General features: G+C 35.2%; 1 non-coding gene across 1 annotated transcript; it reads left to right on the plus strand.

The window, feature by feature from the left end:
* Window positions 1-6,034: 6,034 nt before the first annotated feature.
* Window positions 6,035-6,106, plus strand: TRNAW-CCA (transfer RNA tryptophan (anticodon CCA)). Its single transcript has one exon. It is a non-coding gene; the product is annotated as a tRNA-Trp (tRNA).
* The last annotated feature ends 245 nt before the right edge of the window (window positions 6,107-6,351 follow it).

The raw sequence follows: 6,351 nt of genomic DNA on the forward strand, positions 1-6,351 counted from the left end.
AATTTGTCCAAATCTTGTATCATTCATAAGAATGTCAATAGATTTACAAAAGTACTGACAGTGGCATCATCAAAGCGTCCAAATATAGTTGTTGGAGCATTGGATTTCCCTGACCATCTTGGCTCACCAATTAGCTTTAATCGTTTCATTTTTTCTTGTCCTAGGTGTTTTCCAACGACTTCTATCCACACAGCCATTCTCGTGTATGATATTTTCACAAAAGTGGCTAAATTCTGGAGCAAATTGAAAAACGAAATTGCAGGTACTCAACATTTTGTTGTTTCAGTTATTACCAAATTCAAGACATGGGCATAGCACTATATATATGAACATGTTGATCAGTCACATCAGTTATTTCACTTTGTAAACCATTATATTGGCCATGGTAACTTGCAGTTCCATCTGTACTATCAGCTAAACATTTTATGGGATCAACCAAGTCATCAAGTCATCGGATCAATCATATCCGCTCTCCAGCCAAAGAGCTGCGGGTTCGAATCCTGCCGTGGGCATGGATGTTTGTGATTGTCTGTGGAAACACCAGTGGTGGTGGTGGTGGTGGTGGTGGTGGTCGGCGTTGTTGTAGTTGTGATCAGTTGGAGGATTGAGTGGTGGAGACAGAGCTGTAGAGCAGGTGCCCTCCCTCGATGAGCCCTTGGACTCACTGGAGGTGTCAAATAATAATAATAATTTTAAGATGCTGTAATGTTTCAGTCAGTAGATCAAAAAGTCCCTGTCCTGTACCTTCATTACTTGGAACAACTGAAAGTAGTCGCTCACAGATAACACGTTTAAGCACATGCGAATAATAATGCTAAACTGATTGATGGATGAATTATGTTGTGTTGAATCAATTTGAATAGAATAATATTTTGCTTGAGAAACTTCACAACTAATCCTTTCTTTTATTGTATTGCCCATAATTTGGATTAACATGTTAATAGTTGTTTTACTCAGGTATGTAACAAGTCCACCACGACCTTTACTTTGAGCCTTTCCATGTTGTTGTAATCGTTTGATTCTTTGTGTAGACTTGTTCTGTACTGCAGAAACGTGAGCTGCCTTAACGGGGTCATATTTTGCCATCAATTGCACTGTAGCTAAAAACTGCCATGATTCAAAACCTCATTATCCAGAGTGTAGGCCGAATCATTTCTGTGACATCGAAAAGGAATTGCTTGCTTGCCTAACATCTTTAGGATTGTCTATAATCCTCATGACAATACTCGGCCACCCAGGCTGACTTGATTGATCCCAAAAAACACTTCTTCATTTCAACATTTCTTCTTTCTTTTTAATTAATGAAGATGCAAAAAAAAAAGCATCTAAGGTGCTATCATTAACGATACTAATAAATTGCTGATCCGAGCCGAGACCACATCAATGGAAATATGCTTTTTAGATGCGCCTATTATTAACGACAGTTTTAACAATCACAGCAATTTTAACTGTACAGTAAATAAAGGGTATCATTACTTAAATTAAGGGGATATTAAATCCCACATAGTTTTAAAACCGAATAAGAAACTCAAAGATCGGAATCAGAGAGTTTCTTGCCGAATATAGTAAACTATAAAGTATCGGCGACACTAGCGTTAGCCAATGCAAGTGATCCTAGTACGTAGTACAATACCGGGCAACTCGTTGCAAAGGTGGGGGAAGTTCAGATCGCTATTCTTAGGTATTTTCCATAATGTAAAAACACATTTCCTAGGAAATGTATGCTGTTATTACATTATGGAGGGAGGTCACTACCCAGACCGGTTTCAGCCTTTTTTGAGGCTTCATCAGTGAGTAGCTAGACCTGTGTCGCCGATACTTTATAGTTTACTATATTCGGCAAGAAACTCTCTGATTCCGATCTTTGAGTTACTTATTCGGTTTTAAAACTATGTGGGATTTAATATCCCCTTAATTTAAGTAATGTTTTCATTGCCGAAATGAAGCTTATTAGCTCTTTATACTTAAGTAACTTAATGGTTGCACCTGTTTGGAAAACTCGTTCGCAGAGTACATAAGTTCTTTTCGCTATACACTTTGGTATTAGGTCTAGCTACTCACTGATGAAGCCTCAAAAAAGGCTGAAACCGGTCTGGGTAGTGACCTCCCTCCATAATGTAATAACAGCATACATTTCCTAGGAAATGTGTTTTTACATTATGGAAAATACCTAAGAATAGCGATCTGAACTTCCCCACCTTTGCAACGTGTCGTCCGGTATTGTACTACGTACTAGGATCACTTGCATTGGCTAACGCTAGTGTCGCCGATACTTTATAGTTTACTATATTCGGCAAGAAACTCTCTGATTCCGATCTTTGAGTTTCTTATTCGGTTTTAAAACTATGTGGGATTTAATATCCCCTTAATTTAAGTAATGTTTTCATTGCCGAAATGAAGCTTGTTAGCTCTTTATACTTAAGTAAAAAAAAGGGTATCATTATTTATTGAACTTGCATTATGCGTATATATTATTATTTGAGACTGCAGCTTAAATATATTTACTATCTAGTATTTTATATTAATTTTATACAATGAAAGAAAATGCATTATATTTAAATTAAAGGGCATAAGGGCTACAGTATATAAAAATATTAATTAAACATAACTTTTATAAAACACATAAAACACAGCAAGCACGAGGTGAATAGCTGACGAAGCACACTCAAACTGAGGTCGCCCCAATGAAAATTATTTGCTGCCTTTGCAATGTATGCAATCCCTCGATACAAAGTTGACTCTGGCTGCATGACACAATCCCAGACTGGGATTCCCAGCTAAGCTTCATTGCGCAGTCGCAATATTAAAGATCTGAGCCTATATAGTGTATGCGTCGGCCTCACATAACCCAAATCAGAATTATTTTTTCAGAGTTATTTATTATATTCTTAAAGTGTCCTTGAAAAATGATTTCATTAAAATTTTTTTATTAACGTAAATTTTAGTTGCATACAATAATAATAATAATAATAATAATAAAATCAGCTAACGCCTTTTATTCCGTATAGGAAGTAGGCGAGGCCATTTAGCCCTTTTTGGAGACTGAGTGGGCAGTTCCATCTCCAGTGGTACCTATCAGAGATAGCTGGTCCAAGACTATCAATAATTAAGCAGCACGCAGTGAAGAGAGACGGCTCAACAAGTGCCGACATTTCGTGGTCCCTAACACAATATATTTAATGCCTGAAATAGTGTGGGTTCTACGGTCGATTTTCTTGAGTTTATGGGACGAAAAACCCGAGTTTCCGGGAGAAAAAATCCGCTTGCCCATGCCAGAGATCGACTAACTCAGGAACCAGTCGAAAAAAGGTATAGAAAAATTTCTTCTAGTCGCCGACTAGATTCGAAACAAATAAGTCTTCCTTCATGCAGTCAAGTGCCGTGGTGTGCAAACACCACATCCAATGAGCTACACAGGCTCTACACAATATTGGAACTTCTATTATATTTTCAAGCTACTAAAAGGTCATTAACATTTTTAACATATTGTCTAACGTTTAAGTGGGTCCACTTCATCAGGGGCCCACTTTCCATCGGACTAGCTGACACCGTGGCCAGTCTGCCACTCACTACAGGGACGGGATAATGGCGCTGGAGCATCGCTGGAATAAATATATTAGTCTTAAGGGAGATTATGTTTAAAAATAAAAATAATTTTGAAATTATAAATTCGTGTTTTCATTGTTAGGACCAGAACTTTTCAGACCACCCTCGTATATCCGTATTTTAATTTAAACGCAGAAATCTAAAGTAAAATAAATGCTGTAGTTGTCCTACTTTGCGACCATGAAACACTTGAAGCATGACTATTTCAAACATAATAGTAATGTTTCAAGACCTTCTCAAAAGACCGTGTCCTTTAAAAAGTACGATACTAAGACAACGGCACTGTTTTATTTTATGCAAATTACATCTACTAACGGTTGCACGCACACCTACGGCATATTATTAGAACCATGAGATGATTAAGGGCTAGATAACTCAGATACTGTGTTCTAAAGACAAACAGATTTTTTTAAAGCCACTTGACGCGTCCAATAATAAGGCGGTGACCTCGTACGGAGTGAAATTCATCTTCCGTCTATAACATAATATGCAGAATGTCGTAAATGTTTCTAACTGAAAGGTCTCAGAGTCACATTTATTTTACTTTACTAGTATTTGGCACTTTTCCCATGGAATAAAAGATGGATATATTCATAAAAGTTCACGATATCCCAAATGAAATATATTATATTTAATTATTCCAGAATGCGCCCCTGTAGCTCATTCGGTTTCGACAATGGAAAGATCTAGGTTCGAATTTTGTGAAGAAGCTTTTATTAGGCATTTTTATCTGTAGGTGAGTTAGCCCGTCTCATACGAAGGTGACAGGGTTTTTTCCAGACAACTCAGGCTTTTCATCCCGCAAAACAGCAAAACCATCCATATGAATACACGCAGTTTGCAACATAGAAGACTACAGAATAAAGATTTATTGGAACCCTCCATCAGATGTACAAGCAGTGTGAATGAATTCAAGAATAAGTATGATAGCTGGTGCGTGTGGTATGTGGCCTCCCTCGATGAGTCTCTGACTCCCTGAAGGTCTCTCGTAATAATAATAATAATAATAATAATAATAATAATAATAATAATTTAACAGAGACAGACCATTGAAGCCTAACATACATTGGCTTTACCAATATAAAACTGTGTTTTAAATTGGTAAAAAAATTATAATTTCGTTACTAAGTATCTATGAATGGCTCCTCAGTCACTATTTTCATAGATGTCCATCATTCGGGTATTACTATTATCATTATACAAGCTTAATTAGTATTTATGTTGCACACTTGACTGATTAGCATTACATATCTGAAGTCTTCACTACGAAAAGCAGAGTCGGACGGGAATATGCAAAAGCAAATCAGAAAGGGTTAATTAATAAAAACTTCCTTTAAAAATAGAATGGTTTTTTTTTGTTTTTTTTTTACAATTCAATTTACAAAAAGAAAACCAAAACTTAAGAGTCGGAGTCTGATAGTTATTACACACTTCGGTATATAATCACATATCGAGGGATATAATTGAAAAGCTCTGATAAACACCTGCAACAAAAACATTAAAGCAACTCATCTTATATATCCTCAAAAAAGGAACAAATTATTACAATTTGATGAAACATGGGAGTTAAAGGGTTTTAAGATATGTTCTTTCTTGTTATATAAGTTATATCAGTTATTTTAATATCGTTTTTGTTCTAGGTTTATCAGAACTTTTCAGCCCCCTCCCTTCCCCTCGTATTTCATGTAAGTGAAATATACTTTTCTGTTGAATAAGAGAATAAATCTGTTGAATAAAACCAACTTGTTATAACTAGTTAGCTAGATGTATCATATATAATCATACGTTTCCACTTAATCTGGTAAACTGCAATTTTTATTGAAGATAATTTGTTAAATGTAATATAAGAACTAGGGCTGAAATAGTTTACCTTTGGAAACATTTAACTATAGATGGCAGCACGTACCTATATATCAATATGTCCCATAATTTAATACACCAACAATTTCTTGTTTTCATGACAAAGAATATGCGAAATCTGTAATAAAATAGCATTTCTTTTTAGAGAAATTCCCCTTCACATGAATAAAAAAAAATCCTAAAATGAAGGAAAAAAAGTATTAATGAATTTCTGAAACACCTAAAGTTCAGATCTCATAAAGTAATACTGTTAACATTATTTTTTTCCGAATTCGCTTTGTGGAAAACAAAAATTCATTTAAATGAATGTTCACTATTATGAATGTCTTCGAAAAACCTCGTTAAGTAACAACAGCATTCGCAAGAGTTATGCTTATCTTCTTATTCCTTTTTAAGCTGTATGAAACAAAACAAATGAACCGCAAATAATTATGTGGATTTAGAAATGGATTTATTTTATTGAGAAATTTCGTGCATAAAAAATGCAAAGAATAAAATATTAACAAATACTAAATTGCTAAATCCTAAAGATTTATTAAGAAAGTTTGCAAACTAAACTGCTAACAATGGGCCGGTGGCGCAATGGCAGCGCGTCTGACTCCAGATCAGAAGGTTGCGTGTTCGAGTCACGTCCGGCTCATAGGGTTCGTTTGATTTTTGTCTCATTTTTTCATCCACTAATTCGTAGTGTTCATGTGAAAGGAAATTAAGCTTTTTCTTTTCTTTTGTTTATTTTTATTTTTCGGCCAATGGAATAGCTCCTTTCTTTTTCCAACTATGTAATAAATGGATTTATATTAAAAAAAAATATGAGTAATTTGACATAAATGTGGGCATTTTTTTTTAAGGTAAGGATAACATAATAATTGGACCAGGATATGACCA

The sequence above is a fragment of the Typopeltis vanoorti genome, chromosome 5 (assembly GCF_054136105.1).
Source record: "Typopeltis vanoorti isolate ZY-2024b chromosome 5, IOZ_Tvanoo_1.0, whole genome shotgun sequence".
NCBI lineage: Eukaryota > Metazoa > Arthropoda > Arachnida > Uropygi > Thelyphonidae > Typopeltis > Typopeltis vanoorti.